Genomic DNA, 22,781 nt, shown 5'->3' on the forward strand with positions numbered 1-22,781 from the left:
AACATATCTATCTAACGATGTTTCATTTCATTTCCTTTTCCTGAGTTCTGTTGTAGTCTTGTTGTCAAACTTTAGATCCAATTCACCAACGTTACATAGATGGAACTGACAGGTGAGACAGAAAAAAGACTGACTCAACTAAAAATATACAACATTACTAAATCAAATATCCCTAACATGAGATATTTGTTCAATTTTAGCCACAAAAAAAGTTCGAGCATTACTTTATTATATCATACAACACAGTTCCTTTCTTCCTTGAATATCCTTCCCAAACCACTCTCCGACTGACCCACACTAAGCCACCCTTTTCTCACATCCTCAGCTTTAGTGGTTCCTAATAGGACTTATTTTAAGACTAGTGAGATGTAAGAATAAGACAGTTAAAGGCAGGTCAGAAACCATGAGGGACAGGAAAAAAATGTGTGGGTGTCCAATTCAACCAGACAAGATAAAATTATTTCAATACTCTTGTTGCCTTACATGACCTCGTTAAAATATACAGCGTGGATTTAACTAGACAAATAGATAAGAGCCTTAGGTTGAATAAACACTGTTTCAGCTGCAACAATTTCTTTAACGGATGCAGTGTGTAGCTTCACATTTCTTAAGCCTTTATCAGACAAGTGACTATTTTAGGTCATTTCCACAAACATTAAATATGGGGCCAATCCCGTGGCCCAGTGAGGTCAAGAATCATGTTGTGTTTTTTAAAACACTACACAGTGATTAAGAGAGATTTTATAGACATTTTGAAACTATAAATAGTGAATATGAATGATTTTGTCAGTTTATGACCTTATAACAGTTGTTTTATTGGATGTGTTTACTTTTTAGCAAGTGCTGCTCGGATATTTTATGGCAAGAGGAGGAAGATGATGATATCCAATAACATACAAAGGTTGAAATTTTGAATTTCAGAGTATTTCAATGAGTGACCTCTCATCTCTTTCTGTCCTAGTCAGTCTGTTGTGTCCTTGGGCAAGACACTTCACCCTCCTTGCCTCCAGTGCCACTCACACTGGTGTATGAATGTGTAGGAATGTTTGGTGGTGGTGGGAGGGGCCGTTGGCATGAATTGGCTGTCACGCTTCTGTCAGTCTGCCCCAGGGCAACTGTGGCTACATATGTAGTTTACCACCACCAGAGGGAGAATGTGAGAGCAAATGAATAATGGGTCAATAATGTAAAGCGCTCTGAGTGACCAAAAAAGCGCTATATAAATCTAATCCATTATTATTATTATTATTATTATTATTATTATTATTATTATTATTATTATTATTATTAAAGGGCTAAACATCCATTAGTTTGATAGAGAGTTTAAAGATTGGACTGCGTTGTAATGCAAAAATATCATGTGGTCTGATGGGTCCAGGTTGACTCCACAAACCCCACAAACTTAAGAAAAATTTGTAGCTTTTAACATAACAATCCCACAAATGTAATAATTTTCCCTCAAATATAATAACAGTCACCTACCACAAATGCAATACATCATGTCCAGACATTTTATTTACATGGTTTGAACATAGGCCTCTATTATATTTAATGAGAATAAATAATATCCAGTTCATACTGAAGCTTTTATAATAACATTTTTGCCCATTCTGCTTTGTTCCTCCACTTGTATTTGTAATTAAACACCTATTAATCTGGAATTAGTACCATGTGGTGTAACTACATTTGATCATTCTAAAAAGGCAAATCAAATCAAATCAAATTTTATTTATATAGCACCAAATCATAACAAAAGTTATCTCATGACAGTTTACATATAGAGCCAGTCGAAACCAGACTCAAGCAAATTTATAGAAACCCAACAGAATCCTCCAGGAGCAAACACTTGTGACTGGTGACAGTGGAAGGAAAAACATCCTTTTAACAGGAAGAAACCTGGAGCAGACCCTGACTCCTGAGGATGGATGTCTGCCTTGACCAGTTGGGGTTAAAGAGAGAGTAAAGGAGGAGAAAAACAGAGAGAGAGCTAGAGAGACTGGGGTAGAGGGGGAGAAGGGGGAAGTAGGGGGAGACACATGGATGCAACTGATGCACAGATAATTGAACTAGAACTGTCAAAAAGTAGATCAGCTGGTGTTAGTATAATTACTAGAAACCAGAACAAAGGTCCATGACTGTTTATACTACTACTACATAACAAGTAGTAACAGTGGATGGACTACTACTAAGTATCTACTAGCAAGTATCCAAAGGACAAGAGTAAATGGGAAGAAAAAGAAAGATGAATGAATATTTATTATTTTTGTGGGAAGTTATTACAATTTTGGAAACTGAATATTTTTACCATCTTACAAACATAATAAATCCCCACAAAAGTAATAATCATTACATTAGTGGGAAATGAGGTATCACGTTTGTGGTAGGCAACTGTTATTACATTTGTGGGATTATAACATTAAAAGATGCAAATTTTTATCATGTTTGTGGGAGTTATTATGTTTGTGGGGTAAACAGACTGCTCCAGTGTGATGGTCCATCAGGATGAGAATAGAGGTGGATGATGTGATTACCCATCATGCATAGTACCTGCAATACAAGCCTGTGGGAGTAGTGTTATAATCTGGGGTTGATACAGTTGGTCAGGTTTAGGGTAAGCACAAAAGAGAGAGAGAGACGGGGGGGGGGGGGGGGGGGGGGGGGGGTCAGCTGACTACCTGAATTTGACTAGGTTTGAACATCAGTGGGTTTTTTAACTTCCCTTATGACACAGACATATCCCAGGACCATAACACCAGGATTCACCAGGCTCAAATTGTGAGAAAGTGATTCAGGGAGCATGAGATATCATTTTCACACATGGATTAACTACTACAGAGTCCAAACCTGAACCCCATTGAGAATCCTAGGGATGTGCTAGAGAATACTTTGCACAGCAGTCTGACCCTGCCATCATTAATACAAGATGTTAGCATTAAATGAAGACAAATGTGGATGAAACATTACATAAGTACTGCATGGCAAACAAGCAGTCCAACAAAAATATTGTGTGTGACTTTTTTTTTTTGGCTGGGCAGTGTTAAATAACATCTCTGCTACATCCTTCCCTAAATATAACGTAGAATCAGCCAATATGCAAATACTATCTGTTTCATAAGAATAACTGTTAGATACATGATGATATTGTGATTTTCTAAAAGTAAATTTTCACTGATAGCTTCAAGTTTCCATATAGCATTTTACTGCAACATTAATGTGTTGGCTCTGTAGATCACAATTTGCTCCAAAATATATAAGATGTTACAAATCTTCCTTGTAGGTCTATCCTTACACTTGCAGAAAATTAGTCCCTTCAGCTGCTGAATGAGAAACAGCCTGACAGTGAAACTCAGTGATTATAATGAAGGAACATGAAAAATGACTCCTGCTACTTTTAACTGGAGGGGGGCTTTGAGAATGCTGCAGACCAGATCCACAGAATATATACACAACTGATCAAAATTTTAAGACCAGTTGGAAAAATTGCATGAATTTACATTTTGCACTGTTGGATCTTAAGAAGGTTCTAAGAAGAGTTTCAAAATGCAAAAAGAAGAAATGGGAATGAGAGAAAAAAAAATGTGAGTAAGCTATTTATTGAAAACAATTAAACTAAAATAGGCTGTTCATGAGCTGATCAAAAGGTTAAGACCACAGCCTTTAAAGTACAAAATCGGTGCAAAAATGTGGATTCAGTGTCATTTTCTGTCAGATATTCACAGTCAGGACCTCCTGATGGCAAAGGCAAAAAAACTTGGTCTCTTTGAACGTGGTTGGATTGTTGAGCTACATAAGCAAGGCCTCTCACAACACACCATTACTGCTGAGGTTGGACGCTGATAAACAGAATATTTCAGTTTAATTGTTGTTTTCAATAAACTGCTTACTCAGATTTTTTTTTGTCTCACTCCCATTTCTTCTTTATGTATTTTGAAACTCTATTTAGAACCCTCTTAAGATCCAACAGTGCAAAATGTAAATTCTTGCAATTTTTACAACTGGTCTTAAGATTTATATTTATACTTAGTGCCATTAAAATTGCACGGGTCAGAATAATATGTATATTTGGAGACATATTAAATTAATTGGTTTGGGGTTACCTTCATATTAAAGAGGGAAGCACTGGTCATTAGAGAATGAACTGCAGACAAGTTGTGATCAACTTAACACATTTATTCAGTCACTGAATACAGGTACTCAGATATGGAAAGTGTCATCATTCAATATCGGGTTTGCCCACCTCTGGATTCTAAACAAGCAGTGCAGCAACGACGCATGGAACTAAGTCTCATGATCCTGTCCTGAGGGATTCGATCACTCAGACGACTGATCGTACTGCAATGACAGCGCAGACAGAGAGTGACTTCACCAGCTCGTAACATGCCAATGGCACGTTCTCTCTGTTGTATAGTAAGTCGTGGCATTTGGAGCTGACAAAAACATTTAAGCGTTTTCTTTGCTGCCTTTATGTCAGCTATTGACCACACCTAAAGTTACCAATCAAGACTCTGTACAAGAGATTCGACTCAGTGTCCGACATTAAGGGATTAGTCCAAACGCCAACGTCACACGCATCAGGAATGAAAAAAAATACAGCTGTTAACTGTGTTTCTCATCTTGTGAGCAACATATACAAAATAGGCACCTGAGCAAATCATTTTCTGGAAATTTACTACATGTTTGGACCGTGCGTTTTTAATGGTGCTAAGTATATATAAATCTTAAGACCAGTTGTTAAATTTTTACATTTAAGCTGCAAAAATTTTAGCAATCAAACAAGTTAAGCCTGTTCCCCATGGCTCAAAATGTGTGAAAAAAGTCTTATAACAACAGCTACTTAGAATCAAAACTACACATCAGACAGAGAAACTGCACCTCATATGTTTAATATTTTTCTAACACAAACAAACAATGACATCCAAGAAAAACTCGCTGTGTAGTATTTCCACATTAAAGAACATCAGGGTTGTGTTGTGCAGCTGAGGCTGTGCAGTGGGTGTCTAATTGAAGCAGCCTGCTGTGAACCAGGTAACAGTACACCTCTCCAGCTGGGAGGTACATGTTAACTAGGATTATCACTCATTTGGGAATATTAATGGCTCATTAAGCCTTTATAGATCCCTGTGATCAGTATTTTCACTGTACCTGTTTGTTGCTTCTCATCAGAGCATATTTAACATACAGTGCAGACCTGCAAAAGTCACTGAAGTTTAGTGAAATAGCAGAAACACACATCTGGTGTAGGGAGTGCGAGCCACAGCAGACAAATCAAGGAAGATGAATGTATGCAGATTTGTTAAAACTTGTCAAATATGATCTTTGGCCCTGAGGGGAGGGCGGGCAAAGGAGATCAAAAAAAGCATTAGCAGTAGTGTAATTGGCTGTAAATAGTCCAAAACACTTAATGATGTGGGAGTGGAATGCATGCCGGCACATATGATAATCCCCTTGTAATGAGAATTCACTAGATATCATAGGCTTTGTTCATGCCCCTGCATCTCTAAAAGAGCTTAGCCACCAGAACAGTAACAATAAGCATGGAATAAGAGATGGCATGGAATACAACTGAGACCAAAGTGAAATTAACAGACAAAATGGAATGATTTGCCTAATAAGTGGTACAAAGTAGTATTAGACACTTTAAAATGACATGCTCATTATCACAGTCTGTTTCAATGAATAAATAAAGATGTTTTTGTTACGAGGGGCAGCGGCCTGATGGCTAACTCTCTCATCTATCAGTGAAGGTATACCTAAAGTGGAATGGGGCAAATCTGCTTCGACCTATTTTAGTTGGCATAGATTAAGATGCAGACAATGTAAGATCCACAGATCTGAGGTCTGAAGTGCCACAGAAACAAAGAGAAGAATAAGCGCCACAATCATTGAACATATGAAATCATCTCACATCTAATTCATGACAGTTTAAAGAGATGCATATTTGTCATCACTATATACTTTCACAGGAAGGAAAAGCAAACTTTGATGTGTAAAACATGTCAGAGAGGCTACACTGGAGACATTTAGTGGAAATCTTGGAAATTCTGTGAATAACTCTCTCCCAAAAGGGAACCTCATGCAAAATCACCTAGACTTTCAAACCAATCTACATAAGTCTTGTATTAATTTGAATTAAAATGTGAAGTGAATCCATTAAGTAACAACAAAAGAATAATGACAAGTGTAAAAGAGGATTAAAACTTCTGATAATTGCAGGAGATGGACTGACATTAGTCATCTGAGTTTCTCAACTGCTACAGTAAAAAGCTTAAGAGACAGATGTGAACTGTCAGCTTCAATAGGAAAGTGTTTTATATTTCTGGATAATTACTGAAAGATAGTCATCCAGTGCATTTCATGTGAAATAGGATAACTACTAACATTCTATCAAAGTGTTCTTTAGAGTTTTGAGGATCTCTAAAACCTAAGGCTTGATGCAATAATAGCCTGCAGCACAGAATCAATAACCAGAATATCCGGAAAAACCATGCATCCTCAAAATCATTTTGTAAAGCAAAACTGCATTTTGAGGACACACATCCTTATCTGTCAGGCACTGGATACATTTTCTGCTTTAAATAAATATCATTCTACAAAATTATACTCTATTAGTGTTAAATATTTGGAGAGAGACATGGCACAAAGCTCACTGAACAACATACAAACTTCTCTTGGAATTCTCAGTCTGAAATCTAAAGCCCCTTTTACCCAACACTTCTGTTATTCCAGCACAATGTCTGTGTAAATGAAAGGGTGGATCATTTGGTGCCACCTTTATCGGAATGGCTGTGGAGCTGGTAACAGAGCTGTGATAAAGATGGAATCATGATTACGGAACACTATGTACTGTAAATGAAAATAAAACAAGTTTAATAGAAATGTTGAAAATGCAAAACTATATTTAAATGGTATGGAAATAGAAAGACTTTATGAAGCTAAAGTTTTAGGTGTCATCATTGATAGTAAACTGTGTTGGAAACCCCATATTGAGTATATTAAAAGTAAAGTGTCAAAATCTATATGCATACTGTATAAAACAAGGGACTTACTAAACAAAAACAGTATATACATGGTATATTGTTCTTTGGTTCTGCCCTACTTAACATATTGTGCAGAAATATGGGGAAATGCAGGAAAAACTAGTACAGATACATTAATAAAATTACAAAAAAACAGCTATTAGAATAATTAATAAAGTAGGACATTTTGAAGCAACTAATAATTTATTTATTCAACTCAATACCTTAAAACTGCCATATATTGTATATATTAAAATGTTACAGATGATTTATAAAATAAAAAATAATATTGTTCTGTATAGTATTCAGGAGTTCTCTCTTTGAGAGCGAGTAACTATAATTTAAGCAGTCTTTATATTTTTGAATGTACTAAGGTGAGGACAAATGTGACGTCTAGATGTATTGTGTAACTGTGGGTGTGAAATTATGCAATGGACTTTATGATGAATTTAAGTTCACTTCTCTGACAAAGTTTAAAAAATGCCTTAAGTATAAAATCAGTCAGGAATATTAAGTTGAGATGGTAGTTGTGTTTTTGTTGTTGTTGATTGTTGTGTTATAATGAGAATGCTCGATAATGTACATATTTAATTTAATGTAAGCAGTCTGTCAGGTGAAAAGGAGAGGCACAAAATAAGATGTTGCTTCTAGTCTATTCCTTTTTTTTTGTTTTAATGATTGTGATTGTACTATGTGCAATGACTCATGTACTAACAAAAAATAACCATTCATTCATTCATTCATTCATTCAATCATTCTTTTGTACAGTACTATTAGTATAAATGTAGAATGATATAATAATTTACTAAATAAATTGTGTTTACTCACCAAATTCGGTCCTTTGTTCGTTCCTCTAGTGCAGGGGTATAAAACTCATTTTAGTTCAGGGGCCACATTCAGCTAAATTTGATCTGCAGTGGGCTGAACCAGCAAAATAATAACATAATAATATGTAAATAATGTCAACTCCAAACTTTTCTCAATGTTTTAGAGCGAAAAAAGTTAACTTACATTAGGAAAAGGTTTACATCTACAAACTATCTTTTCAAAAGATGTGAATAACATGAACAAACTGAAAAAATAAGTGTAATTTTAACAATATTCTGCCTCAGTTTATCATTTACACACGTACATTATAACTTACAGATCACAGTGGATCTACAAATACACAAAACATTTAGTATCAGGCAGAATCTTGTTAAAATTATACTTACTTCTCTCAAGACATTTCATGTTGTTCATATTTGTTCAGGTTAGTCACATTTTTGCGAAATTATACTTTGTTTTAGTGTAAATTCATGAAAATATTTACATTTACAAAGAGAAAAATTTGGATTTGTCATTACCTATATGTTATTATGATAGTATTTGACTGGTCCTACCCACTTTAGATTGAATTGTTCTGAATGTGGAACCTTAACTTAAAGGACTGTTAATATCTTAGTGTAATTTTTGCATTTCATAAATTCATCCCACGGGCCAGACTGGACCCTTTGGTGGGCCGGATTTGGCCCCCGGGCTGCATGTTTGACACCTGTGTTTTAGAGAGTTGACTGTCGAAATATGTGAAGGAAACACTAGAGCACAGGTATCAAACATGCGGCCCGGGGGCTAAATCCGGCCCGCCAAAGGGTCCAGTCTGGCCCTTGGGATGAATTTGTGAAATGTAAAAATTACACTAAGATGTTAACAATCCTTTTAGTTCGGGTTCCACATTCAGACCAATATGATCTCACGTGGGCGGGACTTGTAAAATACTATCAAAATAACATAGAAATAATGACAACTCCAAATTTTTCTCTTTGTAAATGTAAATATTTTCATGTATTTACACTAAAACAAAGTATAATTTTGAAAAAAAAAATGTAAATAACCTGGACAAATATGAACAACCTGAAATGTCTTAGGAGACAGAAGTACAATTTTAATAAGATTCTGCCTGTTATTAAATGTTTGGTGTATTTTTTATAGTATAATGTAAATGTGTAAATGATAAACTGAGGCTGAATATTGTTAAAATTACTTTTATTTTTTCAGTTTGTTAATGTTATTCACATTGTTTGAAAGGATCGTTTGTAGATGTAAACCTTTTCATAATGTAAATTAACTTTTTTCGCTCTAAAACATAGAGAGAAGTTTGGAGTTAACATTATTTCTATATTATTATGTTATTATTTTACTGGTCTGGCCCACTTCAGATCAAATTTAGCTGAATGTGGTACCTGAACTAAAATGAGTTTGACACCCCTGCTCTAAAACGAAACTGAAAAAAAAAAACGTCAACAAAACGCACGTGTCGGCCTCTCGCTTGCCGTAGTTGACTCCGCCATTGTATTGACAGGTTCGGTTGCTAACGAGAGGCTTTCCTAGTTACCCGCTTCTTTAAAATAGCAGAAAGAATCCATGAACTTCTTAAATATGGATTTCAGCAGAACCCAACAGCGGCAGAGATAACCTGGAAGAAAACAGACGATGTAGCGAGGTATTTAATTCGCTTTTTGTTTTCGTCTTTCACTTCCTGAGTGCTAACTGCCCGGCAGTGGGTGCTAGCTTCTCTGATGCGGAAAGTTTGTTTTGAGAGCTAAAAACGTCTGCGTAGAAGATTGAGAGCATTAACATGTTTTGCTGCCTCCAAAACATCGGGTTGGAGCGAAACCGAAGTGTTAAGCCTTGTATTATGTTTGAACTCGGAACTGTAAATGACACGACATCGAATTAAGCTGCTAATGTTTACTCAGTGTGACCGTGCAGGTGCAATGGAAGCGTAAGGATTTCCTCGTATTTCCACTTATAATAAACTTGCACTTCTATTTAGAGGTAGTCCGTTGTTTGTAAGTAAACCCCTTCATGCAAAGCAAAGAGTAGCAACAATAACGTAATAATACTAACAATTTATCTCTGTATTATGTCAGAGAAGTGTTTAGAAAGTTCTGGATTTTTCATGCGATTATTACAGTAATATAGCAGCAGATGTCTCAAAGCACTGTGCAGCAATACTAATCATTCCATATCTGCTTTAAAAAATGAATTTAGCAGCAGCCATAATAGCTCAAATTGTAGGTCTAAGCAAGTACTTTAACATGTTATTAAGGAATAATGGCCACATATTTAATAAAAACATGAATTTATCATCGTTGACAAAGTAACAGAGTGAAGAAAAATATACAGCAGTTATTCAAGGTTTGGAAAAGACGCCAAAAAGTACTGTGTAAATATTTAACATACCACACTTTTCTTAATATATAAGAGTACATTATTTCCAAAAATGAAACTGATATCATTGTTATTTTAGTTTTAAAAGACATTAATTCATGGTAAGAGTGAGGTGTTTGTTCAGTGTGATGCACCATAATAATGAAAGGTTTTATTAAGATACAGATTAAATTATCAGTCTTTGGCTACATATGTTTCATTACTATATTTAATACAAATCTTTCTGCTGTTTTTATAATAAATAACATTCAAAATCATTATTGTATTTGATTATTATGAAATATAAGATTCGAAACAAGCATATGTTTTGAACCTATTTATTTACACATTGCTATTTACATTCTGAATTTATGCTGTATACATCAATTTACAACCTTTACTGTTCTTAATTTACACTGTATTCTCATATATTTTCTTATATATCCAGTTGTAATTCAGGTACAAATTACATAAACACTATTTTAGAAACTAGAGACATATGACTTTCATACTGAGTAACCAAAAATATTGTTTTAGAGAAAAAACAAATTGACCTCAGATGTTTACTTTTGCTTGGTCAGGGCCCTCAGAAGAGTAGTTACAATACAACTTATATTTCAATAACGTGTTAAATATGACTACTACTGAGGTGCCTTTAGTGGAGTTCATGCTGTATGTAGATTTCAGTATCAGTATATTATAGTCTGGTGCAGTTTCAGTGTTTTAATGCGTAACTTTGTCTGTCTGGGTAGTTGTCCCTCTGACATGAGCTGTGCATGACCTTACCCAAAGGCAAATAGCCCTGAGCAAATACCTAATGTCTGTTCCTGTCCCATACCCACTACAGTTATCTCCTGGACTGTGTGCAGCAAGGACTATTGAGCATTAGTTATTAATTATTCATGTTTTCAGCTGTGTGTTTTCTGCCTATTTTGTTGCTATTGTGTAGTTTGTAATCTGCATTCTAAGAGACGCTCCACACCTGAATTATTCCAAAAGGGGAAACAGTGTATCTATTAAGGCTGAATGTCTTGCAAAAAATGTGACATTTACTGAGAATAGAATAGAATACACTTTATTGTTATTGTTTGGAAAGGCACAGCAGATTTGTGGATGCTCCTTGAAACAGTACACTGTGCAGCACTGTGATATGAGGTAAAGGAAATTTCTGTGTTTAATTTTTACTGAGAATTTGTAAAAATGGCTGTTTTTTTACTGGGACCTGCACCAAACCACATCCTTTATGTGTGGAGAACATGATTAGGAGACTGGGGTATTTCTTTATCACTGCTTTGCTTCATTTATGGGCCTGGCCAAGTGAAATTGAACATCAGGGTCAATTTCTTTTTTCTCTAAAACAATATTTTTGATTACTCAGCATGGCAGACATATATCTCTAGTTCCTAAAACTGTTTACTATTTAATTTGTACCTGAATTACAACTGGATATAAGAAAATATATGAGAATGCAGTATAAATTAAGAACAGTAAAGGTTGTAAATGAATGTATACAGCATAAATTCAGAATGTAAATAGCAATGTGTTCAAAATATATGTTTTTGTCTAATCTTATATTTCAGCAGAAAGATGTGTATTAAATGTAGTAATGAAACATATGTGGCCAAAGACTGATAATTTTATCAGTATCTTAATAAAATCTTTGATTATTCTGGTACATCACACTGAACAAACACTTCATTCTGTTACTTTTTTGGATTCTCACTCCATTACCATGAATTAATGTCTTTTAAAACTAAAATAAAAATGATATTGGTTTCATTTTTGGATATAATGTACTCTCATATGTTACGAAAAGTGTTGTATGGTAAATATTTGCACTTTCCTTGAGGAACAGCACTTTTTGGCTTTTTTTTTCAAACCTTGAATAACTGTTGTATATTTTTCCTCACTCTGTTACTTTGTCAATGATGATAAATTTATGTTTTTATTAAATATTGAGTTATTATTCATTGATGGCATGTTAAAGTACTTGCTTAGACTTACAATTTCAGCTATTATGGTTGCTGGTAAGTTCATTTTTAAATACAGATAGTCTATGGAATGATTAGCATTGCTCCACAGTGCTTTCTCACTCTGTTACTGGCTTGGCCAGGCCCTTATGCTGATGTGCTGTGGCAGAGTTTAAGGTACAATGTTGAAGATTCTTGCATGTGGACATATTTATATAAAGTTTGCAATGGGATCTGTTTTGTGCTGCGAGCCACTCAGCTGTCAGTGGTTTCAGTTGGTTCCATTTCATCTGTGATAACATTATGTGCACTGATTTCTACATAGTGAACACGGAAAATCCTCACGCCTGGTCTCATCTTATTACGTGCATGTCCTCTTCTCTTGCTGCAACCGTCTGCAACACTAGACACTGTTAGCTCAGAAATGCAGTTAATGTCAACACCCTGCTCCCAGCACAAAACAGACACCAACACATACTTAAAGGTTAACTCGCACATGCCCACATTTGACAAATACAATCCTTAATACTAACAACAACTTATAGTTCCTTTAATTTGGATGCTGTTCCTGGCCATATTGTGCTCTGTGTAACTTGATAGAGGACCTTGAACTTCGGGTCGTCTTCATTAATGCAAAATATGTGACGACCACCCTGTCGACCATCATGCCTTGCTGAATGCAGCTCATGTGTGGGCTGTCACTAGGGATGGGTCACGTTTCTCAGTGACACATCATACCATGGTCCTGCTTAGCTCCTTCTCTGTCACCCAGACTGCGGTGATTGTCCAGCATCGACCTGTTCAGCCACTATTAGCTGCTGTCTGTTCTCCCAGAGTGTGTCTGAATCCAGGTGAATTCACTAGAATTGAATAGTTTTTACAATTTTATTTTATGACTGTGACACTGGGTGATAGAATAGTGAATGGGCCCCCATTTAAAAGCTGAGGTCTGCTTCTGGGGTGTCCTGTTACAAAATGTAGCCTATCTTGTAAATGAATTGTTGATCTTAGATGTTTGTAATAATTTTGTAATAAGTTGATTGATGATGATGAATGGTAATCACTTGTCCAGATATGTTAATAATGTAATGAGTGTGAGTAATGAGCAGTTATTGATTAGCCTATATTTTACCTTGAGATGCCTATTTCTTGCCATATTGCCATCCAAGCCATATTGTCTTCAGAAAAAATAATACATTTATTTTAGTGCTGTCAAACAATTAAATTTTTTAATCAGATTAATCACAGGGTTGCTGTAGATTAATTTCAATTACAATTAAATATCATTCATTGTTAATCTATATTATTCCCGTTTCATTTTGCATGAGCAAACAGACTCAAGAAAGAAGGGAATGTATATGCACTTAACGTGTTTGTTAAACACCGTCAACAGTTTCAACAAAACAACTTGAAACAACTGTTCCATCTTGTTTTTTTTTCATATTTTCATCCAGAGGACGTTTAGTGTCTTCCATCTTTATGGGCTGGTTCTGCTGCCTGTCACTACTGGATCAACTGCCCATTTGTTCATGCGTGACACTAACTCTACTTGGACAAACTGCCCCAAATGCGGTGCCAGAGGCATTCATAGTCATTCAGCGCTGCAGATGGGTTTATTACGTGACATTTTTAAATCAGATTAATCATGATGATGGATCAATCTGCATTAACGTGTTAAATTTGACAGCCCTTATATATCTATTTGTATTTATGTGGACAGCATGTACTCATCATTTTACTTCTTTATTGACTTTAACCCATGAAATGACCTAAAATAGTACATGCTGTATATTCCAGATTACTTTTTTTTTGGTAATTTTTTTTCATCAGCTATGAATGTACACCGTCAGTGAATTAAAAAGATATGTTATATGTACACATTATAAAATTACATTTATAGTACACACATGTCCTATCCTATCCTACCCTACCCAATCCCATCCCATCCCATCCCATCCCATCCTTTTTTTCTCTATAATGTAAATAATGAATTTTCTTGAAATTACCTTTGTGTTGAAGCAAGAACCTTCCATCAAAAACTAGTTTACTGGAAGCATAATTAGGAAGTCTGCACACGTAGGAAGCTGTCACCAACAAGTGCTTCAGATTCCATTGGTTCTTATTGCTTTTTATGCCTCTTTCTTGTCGGTGAGCTGTTCAGAATCGTTGATGCAAGTATAAATTGCAGTATAAAGAAAACAGATTTTAGTTAAATGGCAAATTAATTATTAAACTTGCTTTTAATTCAGTTAATTGACTAATAAATTAGTCCAATGTACTACAGGTAGAGAATACTTTGCAGTTAGAGGCTGTGATAAATTCTCTTTGCTGTAAGATGGTAATGTGAGTATTGTGTTAACGATATAAAGAATAAAAAGACTAACCACTATAGTACTAATCTAGACCAGTCTGTGATGAGGGCACTTAAGTGAAGAACTCATCTTGAAAATACTGAACACCATTAACATTAATTTTTGCAATTATCCCTCTCCAGAAATACTCATAATTGGGTATATTTCTGAGGAGAGATTTGACGGATTACTGAGTCACTGGTAGTAACCTCATGGCAGTGATATATGAGATGTCATCCACGGCTGAAGATCTAAGGCTGATAATGAGCTGAAGCATGTCTTCATAGGTATAATTCTAAATCTTAACTCTACCTTTTGTTAAGAGAGGGTCTGCTGATAGAAAAGGTTAATCCTCCTATTGATTGAAAACCAAGGATGTGATTTATTCTGGCCCTCACCAACTTCCTGTTGTCAGCGATATAGTAACCAGAACCCGGGCAGGAAAAAAACGAGTAGTCGAAGAGTTTAATCAGTCCAGTTAATTCAAATTAAACCATCGGCAGCTTTTTCTGTATTCTACAGAGCTGTGCATGAGTACCTTATGTTTCATTTAGTGTTTTTTTATGCTAACGGCAGTAAAGAGATGACTAATAGACGATGTTAGCAATAGCAATCAATAGTTAAAGGAAACATGCAACCATGCATGCAGGCTGAGGTTTCATCACTCACATAATGCTGAAAAGATGGGAAGTTGATTCATCAGAACTGAAAATTAATCATAAGCAGTTTTAAAGCTGTTAGTATTTTAAAAGTCATTTTTCAAGACAGTTTAATCTAGGGCTGTTCAATTAATAAGATTGCACTCATAATCGCAATATCAATCTGTGCAATCATACATAAGGATGCAATTTAAAGGTTTGCATTTAGGAGGATTTAAGTTGTTGTAATTGCAGCCCTAGTTCAAGTCTCGCTAGTGCTTTTGTGTTTTCAGATTTTGTAAAGTGATCATTTTTAGGATATGAACTTTTGGGAAAAAATACAATGCAAATCACATACAGTGATCATATCTTTCTGCGTTGAATAGATGACTGTAAACTGATGATTTATAATTTTTCCTCTTGCTCTATCTCAGTAAGATTACAGCCTACTGTATTTGACACCAGTATGCTTACTGCAATAATATAAAGTAAAGAAATGGACTATGCAACTATTATGCACAGTACTGTTGCTGGAAATGTTTTTCTAATGAATGTACTGTGCAAATTCAATTACTGTACAATGTATAATTCCAACACACTATTATGCTGAGAGCAGGTCACTATTGAAGTTAGTTATCTACTGATGGCCTTAGTTGCTATGAAAACAGCCACAATACACTAATAATATGTATGTAGAGGTTTCAGGTTGGGTTTTTGTTGATTTCATAAATGATTGCCACGAATTTCACATAACCACTGGAGCGCATGCAAATTGTAGAGAACCTTTAATGTAATTATCCACTTGACGAGAGCGGCTTCAACCTCAAGTTTTTACCCTGTGCACCTTCAGTGTCTGTCTCCATCAAGGAGACAGAGTTTGTCATGGGCCTCAAGGAGACTACATTTTTCATGGAGAGAAAATGTTTTTTTTTTCTCACCATGTTTTCAGTGTGTATACAGCCTCCTGTCATCACCTGGAAGCAGATGGGTAGAGTATCGTGGGAGTACAGTAAAAATAAGTGACATACTATGGTTTTATTTTTGTTAAATAAGTTATCGTAGGAGAGCTCTGTAAGCAGATTACTTAATTACTATTGCATAAGGATAGGTAGGCACAGGGCTTTTGATCAGTATAAATGGTTTACACTAGGGCTGCACAATTTTGGCCAAAAATAAAATCCCAATTTATTTTTTTTCCTCTAAAAACTCGATTTTGCTTTGGGCTGCTGGTGGCTTTTTAGCCCACATGTCATTTTCGTGTGCGGCCCGCAATGCAACGCATTGCTCCCACTCTTTGGCGTGATGAAGTGTTAGGTGCTGAAATAAGTTGGTCATGCTGCTGTCTTTGACTGATACCACCTTCAGGCTGAGTTTGCAGCAAGGAATGATTTGGTCTTCATCAGAAACTTCAAATTCCACACAACTGATTTGCTCTTGCTATTTTTATTGACAAACTTCTCACTTCGCATTTTTGTACTGATGTGTGGAGACCAAAGACTGTGGAGACCGCTCTCGCAGCTAGGAGGAGGAGCCTATGGTAGCCCGGAGGCACGTGACCCGGAGACACAAGAGAGATGAAATTTGATTTGATTTTAAACATCGTTCTAATTAAATAATCCAATTTCGATTTAAAATAAATTAATTGTGCAGTCCTAGTTTATACTATGTTTGTCACTAAATAATCAAAAATTCAACACTGTAGGTTCGTCTTATTGTGTTCTGAAGGATGCTTACATAATGCAGTGTGTATTTAATTGACTCCTATTAAGTGAAACATTTTAACACGGCAGAATATATTAACAATGGCAGCTACTAAATGATTTAATTATGTGGCATTTTTGAGGAAACCCTTTTTCTTTTTGTCTGTAAACTCTTGCTCTATTCTGTTTATCGTGTCAAAGATCAGTTTCAGAGGGTTACCTGTCTCCCTCGACTTGGGTCGGATTTATTAAAGGAGCGTTGAGGACTGCAGGACCAACATGTAAAAGGGGTGTCAATATTCGTCATGTCAGCAAGTTGTGCATCATTAATCTGGCCGATTGATCCAGCATCCATGTGCCTCCATGATCTCCATGACCTTGCTTTGCACAAATAAGAACCGAAGCCATGCCGGTGTTACCTGATCTACTGCTCTGTTGATGGCTCTGTGCTTATTGAAGCACAGGGCAGAGACATGTGGACACAAAAGATGCAGTCACTAAAGGATTTTTTTTTTTCCTTGTAACAAAGTAGGAGGTGTGTTGTTACGTTTTGTGATGTGTGTCAGGTAGCAGTAGCAGGAGTAAGTCATTGAGGTCCATTTCTTTGTTGAATGTCTGATGGTCTGGGACTGCCAGATACTAGAGAGAAGCAGTAATATGATGAGAGGATGAGGTCTGACTGTTCAACATTAGCTGATATTGCAGACAGTGACCTCCAAACCCATACCACATACCTACTGCAGACCTGATAGTATTTTAGTGACATAATAGATAAAATAGCTCAAATTGATTTCTTGAGCCCCGCGACCTTAGTGAGGATAAGGCGGGTTCAGATGATGAAATGAACGAAGGAATGATTTCTTGAGGCAGTGCCAACTCAATGATTAATAAAAGAATGAAATACAGTGTTATTTCTCTCCAGCAAATGATGGTAGTACCTCAAGTGTGAGCGTTCTCCCTTCCATCTCTGTTTGAGTTGCATATGCGGCAGGTAAAGATGTTGAGCAAGATTTCCCTTATGCTGGAAAAAGGAGTACGGTTGGCTGGTATATTGCCTAGTGTAGTGTATCTACCATGCAGTTTTAGAGCAACATCGAAAAATATGTGGTTGTATTTCAGAGATATGTCAAGTTCCTGAAAATAAAAAAAAAAAAACACATTGCTGAAGTGCAGTAACAGCAGTTGACAGCATGCAGCTAAGAGGACGACTGAAACCCCTTGTTAACATCAATTAACTAACAGTACATGATTCAGTTTGTGTATTAGTTAGTTAAAAAAGACTATTTTTCTGACCCTCAAGACCCCGCAAGAAAAGTTTTTCGCTATGTAAGTTTCACATGCAAAGGGAATAAGGAGTTTGACAATTCAAAGAAGTTAATCTAAAATGAAAATGTTAATTCATATACCAATAATAATAATACTAATAATAATAATAATAATAATAATAATAATAATAATAAGAGGTAGTATCACAATCCATAATCTGATTCTTAATTTTCTAATGACTAGAAAATCTGCATTTTATACCATTTTGGACCATATTACTGCGATATTTTGGCAGTAGCTGATGAAGGAAACTCTCGTCCACATTTACTCAGCTGTACATAAATCTGTGATGACTGCAACATTTCCATTAATTACTCAGACTGTAGCAGCCTAATTTGGCGGGATGGAGATTTACAATGAACCAAAAATGCTTTCGCACTCTAACGTAACTCTTAAAGCATCGATGGAAGTCAGATCCACTGTCCGCCAGTGTTCAGAAGCCGGACCGTAGACACAGGCTTATGGTAATTTGTCATTTTGTCTGCCATTATTTCTTCATCTGCAGCAAAACACTACGTTGCACAAAAATTGTCAAGTTAACATGGACAAAAACCAAACATGTTACGTAGACATGGACTTAAATAAAAATGCAAGCATAACAACTTACTGCTAACAGCTCATAGTGCAGTACTATATAGTGCTGCAATGCTTGGGTAATGTATGGCAGTTATTTTAACCCTCTGACACCATTTGGGACCATTTTTGACATGAATGGTAAGTGTTTTTTTTTTGTTTTTTTTTTTTACACTGATGCGGCTCAAATCACAATAATGCATAAAAATCCATGTTGTAAATCATTGACATATACAAGGTGCTGATAACTTCATAAGTGGAAAAATATTAAGTTATCAAATTTTTATGGCCCTTTTTAGAGTAGGGAACCATTTTTGGCAATAATGGTGTAAATGTATTACAAGTGTATGGTGTCAGAGGGTTAAAGGCTTGATCTTGTACAATTCCTCTGAAAAGGACATCATAAGCCAAGTTAAACTCAATTCTGAGCTAAGATCTTGAGATCACCCAGCCCTTAGTATTTATTACTGGGGACATGTATAGATCACTAAACTAAATACATACAGACACCTTTCACTCCTTCATGTGAAGTGGTATACATTTCAGACTACTCAACCTACTCCAACAAGCTGTATTTGTCTGTTCTTATTAGCAGATATTCTGAGCCCAGTTTTTGAAATTGAAAGTGAGACGGTTTTCATACCCCATCATTATCCTTGTCGTGAAGGGCTTTCTAAATCTTATTTGATATAAATGCCCTTCAACCTCAATTTAAAAGAGAATCCCTTGCTTATGTTACAGTCAGCCGTGGTAAACTTACTATAGAATTTATATTTATGAAAAGTGTGGACTTCATTCCAGATCTGTCGGTTTAGTTAAACATACGCATTAAATAAGGTGACCCAGGCTGCTCAGAACAAAGCTCAGAGTTAATAAAAATGCAGTAACCTTACGTCTTACGTCAAAAGTTGCATTACATGCCGGGGGTACAAATGTGGGGTAGCTGTTGTCAGTTTTGGATTAAGTTTGCTCAGAAGGTGTTCTTTTAAGATTTTAAATGCTGCTAGTGATTTGTGCTGTATATATATCAGTTGTTAAAGTATATAATAAGTGGACATTTGGTGATTGTGTTTTTTTGTGTATAAATTGTCAGACAATTTTTAGTCAGATTAATCACAGGGTTGCTATGGATTAATTTAGATTAAATAAATGGTCAGTACTTATATAGCGCTTTTCCACACTTTAATGGTGCCCAAAGCGCTTTACAAAGCCTCACATTCAATCATTCATGCACACACTCATACACCAGCAGGTGGCTGCCGCCATGCAGGGCACTGCCAAACCCTACTGGGAGCAATTTAGGGTTCAGTGTCTTGCCCAAGGACACTTTGACATGTGGACAGTTGGAGGCAGGATTCGAACCGCCGACCCTTCATCGGATGACCCGCCCTACCAACTGAGCCTCAGCTGCCACCAATTTACTAATCACGATTAGCCTAAATATCGTTGATTTTTAATCTATATTGATCTCATTTCATTTTGCATGAGCAAACAGACTCAAGAAAGACGGGACTATATATGCACTTAACGTGTTTATGAAACATCTTCAACAGTTTCCACAAAACAACTGTTCCGTCTTGTTTTTTGTTTTTTTTGTCCTCATATTTCCATCCAGAGGCCCAACATGCTGTGTAGTGTCTGCCATCTTTATGGGTTGGTTCTGCTGCCTGTCACTACCGGATCAACTGTCCATTTGTTCATGCACGACGCTAACTCTGCTTGAACAAACTGCCCCAAATGTGTTACCAGAGATGTTCAGAGTCCTTCTGCGCTGCAGATGGGTTATTTTTAATCAGATTAATCATGATGATGGATTAATCTGCATTAACATGTTATTTTTGACAGCCCTAGTATAAACATATCCACTGTACACTGTATTTATGTGTTTTTCTGTGCCACCAGCAGCACTGATGATGAAAAACAACCTTTTCTTTAGATGTCCAATCTTATGTCGGCGTCAGTAGAAATATGCATGTAATTTTCTTCTGTAAAACCAATTTAGTTTATTAAAATGCAGTACCATAACAGCACTCCCACTTCCCACCATATGGTCAATATTTTTATTACTAGAAATTGCTGTGAATGGTGGGCAGTCTCTGTGCTTTCAGAGCCCACATATAAAGTGTGTGTCATGTCCTTGATTATCATAGAGCAATGTTAGAGTATCTGGAAGCTTATTGAGGAATATTAATGAGATTTCTGGTTTAAATGTTCATAGCGTATATGTTCAATCTGACTCACAACATATAATTATATTGTGCATTCTGTGGTGTTTTTACAGAACATGTCAATTATAAAGCAACCAGATGAGTGTAACCAGCAGCTGAAGCACAATTCTGAAGTGCTGCTATTGTGAAATCTGTAATTGAATATCAATATTTTCTCCATGCAGAAGAGAAAGGGAGGTTCTCAAATTCCTGTCTGAACATAACTGTTACTTCTGTTCACAAATGCAGAACAGGCTGTTGCAGTAAAGAATTCATGGATGCCATATTTTCTGTTATTTTTGACTCACCAGTCACCTGTAATGTGTGGGAATGTGTGAGACTATCATTTAATAACATGAGGACTACTTAATTTTTGTCAGACGACTTTTTGGGTTGTTATGCCATGCTGTTAAAAAGGGCCTCAGAACGCCGCAGTTTTGCTTACACGTGCGACCAAAAACCTGTCAACTGCAGCTAAATATTTTCATTGGTTATAGTGGTGTGCCTGACATTTAGCAGAGCTGTGTGAGTTTTTTTTTTTTCCCCCTTTGCATTTTGTTGAGAAAATGCCCTTGCACCGCCTCTTAGTAGCTCTGATCCTTAAGCGGGGTACACACATAAAGATAATCGGGATGTTTTTGACCCGATTTTCCCCCCTCCCGACCAAGGCCAGCAAATGCCAGACTATCTTATGTTTTATAAGATTATCCTATAGATTATTCTGTGGTCTGAGGTGTGTTAAGAGTGAATTTGTCCCGATAATTGGCTCCGAAATGGGTCGGGGCGACAATCGTAAATATTAAACTTGTTCACTATTTACGATCAAAAATCCTCATGTGTTTTTTGGGTAAGCCGACAACTCATGACTCGGTCATGACTGTGAATTGTGATGTGGAACGTAATGTAGCCAATCAAGAAGCAAGCTGACTGAGGAGCAAGGAAGCAAGCGTAAATAAAAACAAGCATGGCTGATCTGAAACATAAAGTTCAGTGGACCTCAGAAATTCATAATTTTTCCGTCAAAAATAGTCCCAAGATAACCATAATTTCCTCCTCTTGTATGTCCTCTTCCATGTTGCATGTAGTGTTTTCTGGTTGTTGCTATGTTTCTTCTTCTTTGTTTTTGTTAGATCACGTTTGATCATGCGAAATTTCTGGCTTTGGGGACTAGATTCTAGACCGGTGGTGGGACAGACTTGTTTTGTGTGTGGTGTGGTGTGTTCAGATTATCGGCGCACACCACACACAATACGATCAACACTGTTCAATGCCTGATTTTTTATGTTCATGTGTGGGGTCTGTAACAGATAAAAAATCTCTTCAGATTTAGAAAATCCTTATGTGTGTACCTCGCTTTACATTCCTCTTTATTAAATGCACCCAGCCTGAACCTAATCTGCATATTTATGTGTGAAACCGTGCCTGTTACTGCTCCTTAAATAGCAACACATTCTTAAAATATGTCAACTCAGACTCAACATCATCAGTGGAGGTAATTGTTTCATGTTTTCTGTAAAATAACTAATCTGGAGTAGTGGTTGTCTGATTTGACTTTTTGATGGATGATACCGATGCTATTTCTGACAACTTGAAGAGCTGGACATCTGATACCTGATATACTATATAATGCTGAGATCATTTTGTCATTGTATTTTGCATCTGATAAAATAATAACAAATGAGACACAAAACCACTGACCTTAAACGAACGGTCACTCACACTCTTCTGCTTCCATTGTGTCTGCTTAAGTAGACCTGCTGTTCTGTCTGGAGTGCATTTATTTTACATAACAAATCGGCAGTGCGAAC

At 36.2% G+C, this 22,781-nt stretch overlaps 1 protein-coding gene across 1 annotated transcript in view; it reads left to right on the forward strand.

Moving 5' to 3' along the window:
- The first annotated feature begins 9,343 nt into the window (after positions 1 to 9,343).
- The window catches only part of enox2 (ecto-NOX disulfide-thiol exchanger 2), a 230,979-nt gene continuing 217,541 nt past the window's right edge, over positions 9,344 to 22,781 (forward strand). The window contains exon 1 of the mRNA XM_030145753.1: positions 9,344 to 9,498. The gene's annotated coding sequence lies outside the window, so the exon portion shown is untranslated. The remainder of the gene's footprint in view (positions 9,499 to 22,781) is intronic.

Source organism: Sphaeramia orbicularis, chromosome 10 (genome assembly GCF_902148855.1).
Source record: "Sphaeramia orbicularis chromosome 10, fSphaOr1.1, whole genome shotgun sequence".
Classification (NCBI taxonomy): domain Eukaryota; kingdom Metazoa; phylum Chordata; class Actinopteri; order Kurtiformes; family Apogonidae; genus Sphaeramia; species Sphaeramia orbicularis.